Below are 11,942 nucleotides of genomic sequence, written 5' to 3' on the forward strand. Positions count from 1 at the left end.
AGAGAAAGGCATGCTGGGACATGGAGTCCGTCATCCAGTGATGAAGAGAAAGGCATGCTGGGAAACGGAGTCCATCATGGAGTGACGCTGCAGAGAAAGACAACCTAGGAAATCATCCCAGCGGAATGATGGGAAACGTAGTTTGGAACAGAAGGACTCATGCTTTTCTTGTGGATAATGTTGAGACTGTGCATAAGAAAGTGTCAATCATCTTGTCACAAAACCCAAAAACTGTTGTAGCAATATTACATTTTCCCTGTTTTTAAAATTATAATTAATGAGTTAATCAATATATCTGAGCTAGTTTTGCTGGGAGGCTTTCTTTGAATTCATCTATATACACCAGGCTGGTCTCACATTTGGGGTAATCCTGTTACATTCTGAGAGCTGAGATTACAGGTGTGTGTCCAGTAAACTATCATTTATCTTCCAGTTAGTTTCTCCCCTCATAAATGTCTAAATAAATGATTGTGTATTCCAGCAAATGTGAAATCTGCTAATAAATGTAGCTCTTACAAGTAGATAATCATTGGTGACCAGACCTCAGTGGCTGGCTGGGCACTCCAGTCTTCAGTAGGGAACTGCTGGATGGGTACAGAGGGCACCTGTACACCCTCAGACCAGTCTGCCACCTCTGGCTGAGTAGCAGTGAACTCAGGACATGGTGCAGTCCATTCACACTGGAATTCCTCCTTGGTCACAGCCTTCTCAGCAGTGGCCTGTTCCTCCTTCTCAATCTCCTCTGGGTCTCTGTAGAAGTAAAGATCAGGCATAAGTACACATGGGTTCTCACGGGAGATAGTGCCACGCATGTGGAGTACTTCCCAGGCCAGCATCCACCACATCAGACCCACTGAGTGTGCTCCCTTATTGTTGAATGGGAAGGCAATGTCCACATAGTGCAGAGGAGAGTCTGTGTTACACAGAACAATGGTGGGCAGGTTGACATAAGACGCCTCTGTGAGGGGCTGGTGGTCAGCTCTGGGATCAGTCACCACTAGAAGTCGTGGCTCCCGGAAGGCTGCTTGGATCTGGTTAGTGAAGGTCCCAGGGGTGAAGCGGCCAGCAATGGGAGTGGCTCCAGTGGCGGCAGCAAACTTCAGCACAGCTCACTGCCTGGTGTTCCTGGAGGAGATGACGTTGACATGAGCAGGGTTCTCAATGGCAACAATAGCACGGGCTGCAAGCAACAGCTTCTCCCAGGTCCTCTTCAGATTTATGATGTAGATACCATCACTTTTCCTTTTGTAGATGTACTGCTCCATCTGAAAGTCAAGGTTGGTGCCATATAAGTGGGTTCCTGCAGCAAGGAATTTGAGGACATCCTCCTCCTTCATCTGCAGGACATCAAGGGCTCCGGACATTGTGTAAATTTCCCTTTAAGTTAAGACGGGAATCAGGAACAACATCATATGGACAGTCCCAGAGTAGCACGGAAAATCAGAAAATTGGCATTTTTGAGTTCAATTACTTAAATTCAGGATATGTTTTTAGTTCTATGGAATGTGGAGACATTATGTGTGTTTAAGTGAAGTTTTCTTACTTTTCTATAACAGAAACAATATACGAAGATGGTCCAGACAAATACAAATTAAGAATTAAAATTTTCCTGCAGTCCTGGATTATGTTCTTCTAGGCCCCTGAGAACAGGTTGTGCTCCTTGTAGGGAAACTCAGTGCCTTGCTGTGTCACAGCACTAGACCTGCTTAGCGAGTATGACTTTTAAGATCAGTTTGGTGTTTTCTGTGAATGTAGGGGCCCTGGCTTAAGAAGGAGGTGAACAAAAAATTAAGCATTGCCAGAATCCAAGAGAGCTCCTTGTCTCTAATTCAGCCTAGTGAAACTATGTATGAAATCCTGGTGCTTATTTATACAATATTGCATTTTTATGTTTATAGCCCATACCACTTGTAGCCACTCCTGCCCCACATTTTTTCTTAGCATGTTTCTTACTAGAAGATAGTAGCTTTAATTTAAGGTTTCCTATGTTTGTACTTTGCCTACGTGTATGTCTGTGTACCCCTTGCATTTCTGGTGCCTATTGAGGCCAGAAGTGGATGTCAGATTCCCTGCAACTGGAATTAAAGATGACTGTGAGCTTTTATGTGGATGCTGGAAATGAAATTCTTTCCTAGGGTCCTCTTTACTAGCTAGCCTCCCTGGAATTCTGATTTGCAGTCTGGTTATCCTTTGGTTTACTTCTAGTATCCACTTATGAGTGCGTACATACCATGTTTGTCTTTCTGAGGCTAGGTTACCTCACTCAGGATATTTTCTAGTTCCATCCACTTGTCTGTGAACCTTATGATGTCATTGTTATTTCCTCTGACTAGTACTCCATTGTGTATATGTACCACATTTTCTTTATCCATTCTTCAGTTGAAGGGCATCTAGGTTGTTTCCAGGTTCTACTTACTACAAATAATGCTGCTACAATAATAGTTGAGCATGTGTCCTTGTGGTATGATTGAGCATTCCTTGGGTATATGCCCAAGAGAGGTACAGGTTGGTCTTTAGGGAGATTGATTTCCAATTTTCCGAGAAAGCACCATACTGATTTCCAAAGTGGCTGTACACGTTTTCACACCCACCAACAGTGAAGGAGTGTTCCCCTTGTTCTAAATCCTCTCCAACATAAGCTGTCTTCAGTGTTTTTGATCTTAGCTATAATTAGTTTTGAAAATGATTCTATGGGACCAGTGGCAGACACTTGAATTGACTTTAAGAGGTATTGTATTGTTCTAATTCTCCAGTGCTCCTTTTCTTATATGTAATTCAATTTTCTTTTTTTCATGTGTGTGTGTGAGTGTGTGTATGTGCATGTGTTTGTGTAGACTGTGGCATAGGCTTTAAAACTCACAGTGATCTTGCTTCCTCTGTGTCCAGTTTGCTGGCACTATAAGAATGCACTGCCACTTTCAGCTTGAAAATTAATTCTATGTTCTAAGTGTCCTCTTCTTATGGTGGACAGGCAGGCAAGGAGAAGGTGTCAGGACCCCTGATAGTGGAGTTACAGATATTAGTAACCATCTAAATGTATTGGGAATGGAAGTTGGATGCTCTGAAAGAATCTTCAGTGCTCTTAACTGGTGATTTATTTTCCTACATATGTTTTCTATTCTTAATTATGTTTCCAGTCCAAGGTAATCCAGTCATGGTTAGACACCAGGTGCTGATTAAAATGTGAATTTTCCAGAGAGGATTAACCTCAGGCAAAGATGAGATCCCTAACTGTTTATCCAATACAACATGGTCAGCCCATTATCTCTATCAATCTGTTTGTCTATCTATCTATCTATCTATCTATCTATCTATCTATCGCCAACAAAAACAGATGGAGTGGGGTTTATTAATGTATTTCAGCATACTTATTCACCTACAGTTAATAAGTAAGAAGTTAGAAAGGATTTGGGAAGGGATAGAATGAAGAGATAAAAGGGGAAAGTGATGTAATATCTCTTGCTTAACTATTTATGGAAATTTTAAATGAAATGGGGACTAGATTGACAGCTTAGCAATTAAGAGAACTGGGTATTTTTATAGAGGACCCAGGTTCCATTCCCAGAATCCACTTGGTAGCTAACCATTTGTTGTAACTTTAGACCTAGGCATCTCCTGCCTTCTTCTGGCCTTGTTAGGCACTACACACAGACACATACAGGCAAAACATTATATACATAATTTTTTAAAAAGTTATAAAAAGGAAAGAATAACATTTTTTACAGTGATGTCATAGTACTTAGCCATAAAACAAGCCAGGACTTGTTCAAATGAACTCCTGCTGGTGTTGCATGGAAGCAGCTGTGACCTACTGCTAAGCCAGCCTGCTCAGAGGGAAAAGCAGTTTTGTTGTGAAGTTCATAGAGTTCATTATAACCATCTATCTAGGAGCAAAGTAAGCAATGCTGTTAGGTGACTTTTCCTTGATAGCTCTGTATTTGTGTTCTCTGTAATTCGTATCTGTGAGAATTGTCGCAATGGTACAGTTGTCTTTTAGATCAAATATCAAGATTGACAGGTCACATAGGGCCCAAAGCAATGTATTTTTTTTGAAGACAGAGTTTCTCTGTAAAACTGTCCTGGCTGTCCTGGATCTTGCTCTGTAGAGCAGTTTGACCTAGAACTCACAGAGATCTGCCTGGCTCTGCCTCCCGAGTGCTGAGATTAAAGGCATGAGCCACCACCACCCAGCACAATCTACTTTTCACAGGGTCATTTCCTTGATTTTCAGCTAAGACCTTGTGGTAGAAGATGAACATGCTAGAAACATTTCTTTCCATCATTTTTATAATTTATATGTGTTCCTGCATAACATTGAGTAAAGAATATCCATAAATGTCCCTATTTTACATTGTGATCATGATCAGAAGTGGATTTGTTTACTTAGCAAACTTAAGATTATGCAGAGTGCTACATGAATGTGTCAAGACTCCCTACTAAATCCACATGCTTCCTTTGTTTAGGAAAATCATTGTTTTGGAAATAACTCCCATGCTCTCCTTGCCTCCTGCAGTTAAGAAATCTTTCTCATTTCATCTGTCTTGTCTGTTGTGATGGTTATTCTTTTTTTTTTTTTTTTTGGTTTTTCGAGACAGGGTTTCTCTGTGTAGTTTTGCACCTTTCCTGGAACTCACTTTGTAGACCAGGCTGGCCTCGAACTCACAGAGATCCGCCTGGCTCTGCCTCCCGAGTGCTGGGATTAAAGGCGTGCGCCACCACCACCCGGCAGTGATGGTTATTCTTAATAGTCAGGCCAACAACCTTTTTATTAATTAAAACCCAAAAGATTTGTGTACTCCTGAGAGGGATTTTAATTAAAAGTTTTAAAGTTAAAGACACATCTTTCATATGGATCATTTTAGGTGATAAGGTCCACTTTTAGCTGCTTGGTGGCAGTGCACACCTTTAACCCCAGGAAGCAGAAGCATTTGGATTTTCTTAGTTTGAGGCCAGCCTACTCAACAGAATGAGTTTCAGGGCTACAATGATAAAAACCTTTCTTGAAATCACTAAAAAACCAATCAACAAAGAATGAGATCCAGCTTTAATCTGGGTAGCAACTCTTGGTGTCAGCCTACATATATAAAGGATATTAAAGATGGAAGTTCTCTTTTCGCCTGCTCATCCTAGCTCTTGTTGCCAAGTTTTTTACATTACTAGCATTAGTGCCTACTTCCTTAAAATTGTGGTGTATACTGAAGACCAGCTGAGATGTCCAGCCTCATGGACTGAATAACTATTGGACTTTTCAAATTTCCATTGACAGACAGCCATTGTTAGACTAGCTCTACTACAGTTTGTGAGACATTCTAATAAATCCACTTTGTACACACATGGAGAGATTGATTCTACTAGTCCTGTTTATTAATATTCTGACCCTGGCCCTTGGCGGCACTCAATGCCCTGACATAAAAGCTTATTCTTAAGGGATATTTCCACCCACTACCCTCTCTCTCTCTCTCTCCTGCTTTTCTCCCAAGAAGTGTGAGCACATTTGGATTCCAACCCCTCCCCCCTTTTCCCCCTCTTTCTCTTCCCCTTCTCTCTTTCTCCACTAAATAGACCTCTTCACTCAGTGCTGTCTGAATGTCCTCTTTGTCACCAGCAGCAGGGCACCTTGACTCTCTACCTGCCAGAGCCTTCTTTATACAATTCATAACACGGTTCATGTACAGAACCTTGAATAATACAGTTATTTTTTGTTTTGTTTTTTTCACCTGCCCTAGGAGTAAGATATGCTGATTAATAACAGTGCTTGTAAAAATATTCCTCTTAGCTCCATTATGTGTTAAACATTAAACTTTCTTTGAGGCCTACCCTTCATTATTATTCATTTGCCAACAGTGTGCTCTGATTTTCAGGAATAAAACTCCTAAAGCAATGAAGCCATTTCTGATGGGAGAAAGACCTATTATCTTGTTTGTAATCCACTTCCTGCATTTCTTTCCTGGTTGTATGAAGTCCCTGTGACAACCAGGTAAAAAGTGGGTTCAGTTCACCTGACCTCAACTTGAAGTCACAAAACAAACATCTCCTTTTTTGTCTTTCATTCTCTCTTTAGTTGTTAATATTCTGACCACCCTTCCACCTGTGTGACGTGGAATCACTCCACCCGACATAGTATAGTGGACTGTACATGCTAGCCACACTGTGTCCAGGATGAAGAAGGGAAGTGCCTACCAAGAGCAGAAAGATAGCAGGGTCTGCTATTGGAACCAGAGACGAGTGCTATTGAAATGCAAATGTTTAGAAAAGGTCTGGGTCTGTGGTGGAAGGCAGGATCAGGAACCATTGCTCTGTGACTTTTAGCACAGTGTAACCCTATGGGAGGTGCTCTTGTCACTGAGGCCTCACTAGCCAATCAGGCCCTCCAGGTGACCTGCCAGTCAGAAGTGGTACAGGGTTCTTCCAGCTGCTAGCTTCAAGCTTGACTTTGAAGAGAAACTGGCAGCAGCAATTTTGTGTTGTGTGCTGTGCTGTGTGTGCTGGTGCAGAGAGCTGAGCAGAGAACCTGGGTGAGCTGGAAAACCACAGCATTGTGAGGAAGGTTCAGGATCCAGAGTGGTAGGTCCTTCTCAGATCTGGGTGGGAAACTTCAGCCAAAATCCCTGTCCTGTGAGGTCCCATATGGTCCTTAAAACTTTCTACTTCCAGGCCATGCCTCTGGATAACTTTGCTCTGTGGGCCGAATCTGTTCACAGAATTGGGAGTAGGGAAGTTTGTATAGAAACATCTTTGTCATGAACTTCAACATGCTTTTGGTGCGCTCATTGAAAGCAGGCCTACTTTGTCCAGTACCTTCTAGAGGTTCAGCCCTTTGTATTTAACTTTCATGTGTAAGATCCATTTATAGTTAATTTTGTGGAGGTTGTAAAAGGCATCTCATGTGTTGCGTAGCACTCTACAACTAAGAGAGAGAAGATTTGAAATGGTAATATAATGGATGTACTAATTCTTAGGAGATAGTAAGTCTCACAAAATAGAATTTAACTGAGGGAGTACTGCCTGGAAAAAAAAACCCTGCCAGGCAGTGGTTACGCACATCTTAAATGCCAGGACTCAGGAGGCAGAGCCAGGCAGATCTCTGTGAGTTTTAGACCAGCCTAGTCTGCATAGCAAGATCCAGGACAGGCAAAAAAACTACATGGAGAAACCCTGTGTTAAAAAAAAAAGAAAGAAAGAAAAGAAAACCACCAAAGTTAAGAGAATTGTAGCCAGGCCTGTTAGAGATTAGGACAATAGGATACACATTTGTTTACCAGGATTGTCCAGAATTTTGGCTGCAACCAAACAATTACAAAGGAGCCACCCCTGATTTACAACAAGCCACTGGGCCTAACACTGTATCAAAGAATGGGACTCTAACAAGCTGCTCATTGAGGAATTACAGGGTCATAACCAACCTTAAGTCCTCGTATGCCAAAAAATTCCACTTTTCTTCTTAAGAAAATCCTAGGTCTGCCATGTGGGCAATATGACACCAGGTGACAACTATTTGAAAAGTAAAACACTAGCAGTTCAGTGGTGGTGCATGACTTTGCCCAGCACTCACTCAAGAGGCAGAGTCAGGTTCATCTCTGTGAGTTTGGGGCCAGCCTGGTCTACAGAGTGAAAACCAGTCTCAATGAAAAAAAAAAGAAAGAAAGAAAAGTAGAACACTCTTACATTTCTTTAGGCCTTCAGGCAGGGATTTGGAAAATTCTTGGGAGAGCTAGTAACAGCCTGGGGCCTAGGCCTTGGGAGCTTTCCCTAAAGGCATAACATATTGACAATAAAACAGAGCTCCTTCCCTAAAACCAGGAATATGCTTTGAAGAGCAGGCAATGGTCTTGAATCAGGGCCTTTGTGGTGGGGTTGCTTCAGATCCCAAGAATCCAACTCTTTCACCAAATATGGCTATGGTTGTCCATCCACAGATCACTGTGGGCTTAGTCAATAATATTCTTGAGATACCCTTTTTCCCCTTGTGCAGCATGGTTTCATTAGCCTCCTCTCTAAGTCTGTCCTATTGTATGATACTTTCTGCTGACTTTCTAGAAGTTCCCCATTTCCTTCCATTTGGCCCCTAGAAGTAGTATAAAGGGTGCTATTCTTTTTAAGAAGCATAGTTGACATGAGACATACCTTGTGCAAGAACTCCCAACCCCAGCTCTTATCTTTTCTACCTTATATTTTGCTTTCTTTCTCATCCCTTCTGATCTTCACCTCAGGACCCTGTCACTGAAGAATGTCCTGATGTTTCACATCGCTGGGGTACTTAAGTAATAATTTTGGAAATGTCTTTACTATGTAAGTTTCCCATCTGTACAAGAGTGTAGACTTGCAGTCTTCTGTCCCTATTTAAGTTGTTCAATGTGCAACCTGGAGCCTGAAACTTAATGTCACAAGGTTGATAGAATATGTGGAATGCAAAATTTAATCACAGCAGGATAAAAGCAAGTTAGAACAAAAAATGGAACACCAAAGGTGATTTTGTTGGTAGGTAGAACCTGAGAATGTTGTCTTTTGAAAGAATGTGCATGATATCAGGACTTTAGGTGGCAAAAATCATAGAAAGTTTCACAGAGAACTTTACTGACCTGTCTGGATGACCAGGAAGATACAAATGTTAAGAATAATGGCAGAAAGTGGAGATTGAGAGTATAGAATTTCAGTAGGAAATAGACTCAATAAAAATTAAGCAGCCAGGCAGTGATGGCCCATGCCTTTAATCACAGTGCTTGGGAGGCAGAAGCAGGTGGATCTCTGTGAGTTTGAGGCCAGCCTGGGCTACAGAGTGAGTTCCAGGATAGGCTCAGAAGCTACACAGAGAAACCCTGTCTAAAAAAACCAAAAAAAAAACCCATAAATTATTAAGCCTGGCTATGGTGTTGCACACCTTTAATCCCAGCACTTATGTGGCAGAGCCAGGTGGATCTCTGTGAGTTTGAGGTCGGCCTGGGCTACCCGGTGAGCTCCAAGAAAAGCGCAAAGCTACACAGAGGAAACTGTCTCAAAAAAACCAAAAAATGAATAAATAAATAAATAAAATAAAAAATAAAATAAGCTAGAGGCCATTTGTATGATATTTTGACTACAAAATTTTATTTGGCTTTTACTCATGGAAGGATTAAACAAGGTAATTCCTACTCCTAGAAAGCAATTTCATACAAAACCTGCTGCACCTGTGGTCCAAGCATGTCAGTGTCCATCTGAATTAAGAAGTCAAACTTTGCAGGATCACCCATCATCTACCAGTCCTGGAAACAAGAAAGAATCAATATTTAACATCATGGATTCTTAGTCTGGGGGTTCAGTTCAGCATCGTTGCAGAATTCTATGGTTAAGATTCAGAAACCCAGTGAGAAGACTGAGAGTCCATCGCATGAAGTTGGGAGGATGAAGCCTGGTGTTGCTGGTTTTTGTTCTTTAACTCTTTACTCTTTTGGGGGCCTGCCACTCAGCTCTCAAATAAATCACACACAGGGAGGCCTATTCTTTTTATAAGTGCCTGGCCGTGGTTTGGCTTGTATCTAGGCAGCTTTTCCTAACTTAAGTTCTCTCATGTACCTTACACCTCAGGGCTTTTATCTTTCTCTATTCTGTATACCTTTCTTTACTTTTTACTCCATGGTTTGTTGTGTAGCAGGGTGGCTACCCCCTGGTGTCCTCTCTTTTTCTTGCTCATTCCTTTTTTCTTTTCAGTTTTCTTCTCCAATTTGTTCTCTCTGCCAGACAGCCCTGCCTAACTTTTTCTGCCAAGCTACTAGCTGTTAGACCAGTTGGTATTTTAGAGAGGCAAAGTATCACAGCCTCACAGAGTTAAATGTATGCAACATAAAAGAATGCAAGTTACTTTTGTATCTTAAAATAATTGTTCCACAGCATAGACAAATATAACACATCTTAAAATAATATTTTGCAACAGCCTGGATTACATTTTGTGACCACATGATGTTGGGATACCTAAGGTATGGGACATCTCCCATGGATCACTAGCTGCATATATGGAGATGAAGTAAAGAGAGATTTATATGAGAAGTTGCATGAATAGGGCCATCTGAGCCTGTTGATAATGAATCCTCATGCATCTGAGATAGAGACAGAGAATTTGATGTCTGTCCTGCTCTATTTCAGTATTGTCTTTGCCTAATCTTCCCCTGATATGTCTCCATTTCTCTATGTTATATTTTAAATGGTTTTCTGTGCCATTGTATTTTGGAAAGTTATAATTCATTTTCTGATTTCACAAATGTCACCATGAAGAGACCATCTTGTATGTCAGAAGAGGCTTTGAACATTTGAAATAGTGTGGGGGATGTTGCAAACTATGAGGATCATTGAAGTGACTAAATGCATTTTCTTCCTAGATGATCATGAGCCTATAGGTACCTGGTTTAGAACATCTTTGATTGAATGAAAAACCTCTCAGACACAATGATATATGCGAACATGTGTCTCTCCTTGGTGACTTTCTTTTGATTTCATCTTTAGTAGGAGGAGCCTTTTGGAAGAAAATTCTTCACTAGTTGTGTGATAGGCATCTCTATTGCCTCAACTGATTTCCTGTTCTTTGTGTGTACCAAGTTGTGGTTGAAATGAATCAGCCAGCTTCCTTGTATCGTCATGCCTTCTCCACCATTAGAGATTCTTTCTCTATATCAAATTAGGTAGAGTAGAAGCAATTGCTATTCAGTGCTAAGGCAGTTTGTTAACCTGGTCTTTTAATATTGTTGGTTATTTTTGAATACAAGATTTGTCTGTGTAGCCCTGAGTGTCCTGAAAGAAGTTCTGTACACCAGGCTGGCCTGGAACTCATACATCCCCCTAATTCTGACTCCCAAGTCCACAGATTAATGTGGGTGAACATTCCTGGTTGTTTTGTTTTTATATTATTGGATGATGGGCTTGGGATGTAGGATTTTGTAAATGTCAAGCATATGCTGTTGTACTGAGCTCCACACATATCTTGAATTTTTAAATTTGACACAGGTTATCATTCTATTTCTCTATTTGGCATGTATTCATGATGTAACATTCTTGAGCCTTCTGAGTCATTGCATTGCAGGTGCATGAACTTCCTCCTGCCTGTTACATTTATTTTGAATTTTTAAATGCATATGAGTATTTTATCTGAATGCATGGATTTGCATCATGTGGGTACCAGGTCTTCTTAGTGATTAAAAGATAGTCTCAGTAACCCTGAACGTGGAATAATGGATAGTTTTGTTCCCTCATATAAGTACTGGAAATTAAGCCCACCTCTATCCAAGACCAGCAAGAGCTTTTTACTAGCTTTCTATCTCTCTTGCCATGTGTTGATTATTTATGATCAACATTTATATGGCTAATGCTTTCATCTTTCCTTTTATAACTATTTAAACATGTAGTACCATATAGTAAATTCATATTTATGCTTTGTTTGAATTGGGGCACTTCAGGATTCTTGACAACTACAGAACTAAAGTAAATGCATAACACTTTGTAGAAACTTCTGTGGAATAACATGAGGGTAAACAAAGATAAAACCTTAAGATCTGGTTCTTCTTTATATTTGAACCAAATTGTAAAATTAATTCATACAGATATAAAGATTAAACAGTGTATTATGTGTGATAATGCTTTTACATGTCTCGTTATTTTTGCAGTCATGAACAAAATCAAACTGGAAAGAAACATATTATACATACTTAATGTGTTAAAGGTCTTTCATATCCCAGTACTCTTCAAATGTATGAAAAAGCACATACTGGAAAGAAATGCTATGAATATAATCAATGTGGTAAAGCCTTAGAATTTCAAAGCCATCTTCAAGAACCTAAAACAAAGCATACTGGAGAGAAACCATGCAAAGGTAATCAGTGTGGTAAAGCCTTTTCATGTCAATGTAGTCTTCAAATGCATAAAAGAACACATACTGGAAAGAAACCCTATGAAAGTAATCTGTGTGGTAAAGGCTTTAC

General features: G+C 40.4%; 1 pseudogene; it reads right to left on the reverse strand.

The window, feature by feature from the left end:
• Nucleotides 1–512: 512 nt before the first annotated feature.
• On the reverse strand, nucleotides 513–1,364 carry LOC128095960 (40S ribosomal protein SA-like; annotated as a pseudogene).
• Nucleotides 1,365–11,942: the final 10,578 nt, after the last annotated feature.

This window comes from Peromyscus californicus, unplaced genomic scaffold (assembly GCF_007827085.1).
Source record: "Peromyscus californicus insignis strain IS unplaced genomic scaffold, ASM782708v3 Scaffold_58__1_contigs__length_261870, whole genome shotgun sequence".
Classification (NCBI taxonomy): domain Eukaryota; kingdom Metazoa; phylum Chordata; class Mammalia; order Rodentia; family Cricetidae; genus Peromyscus; species Peromyscus californicus.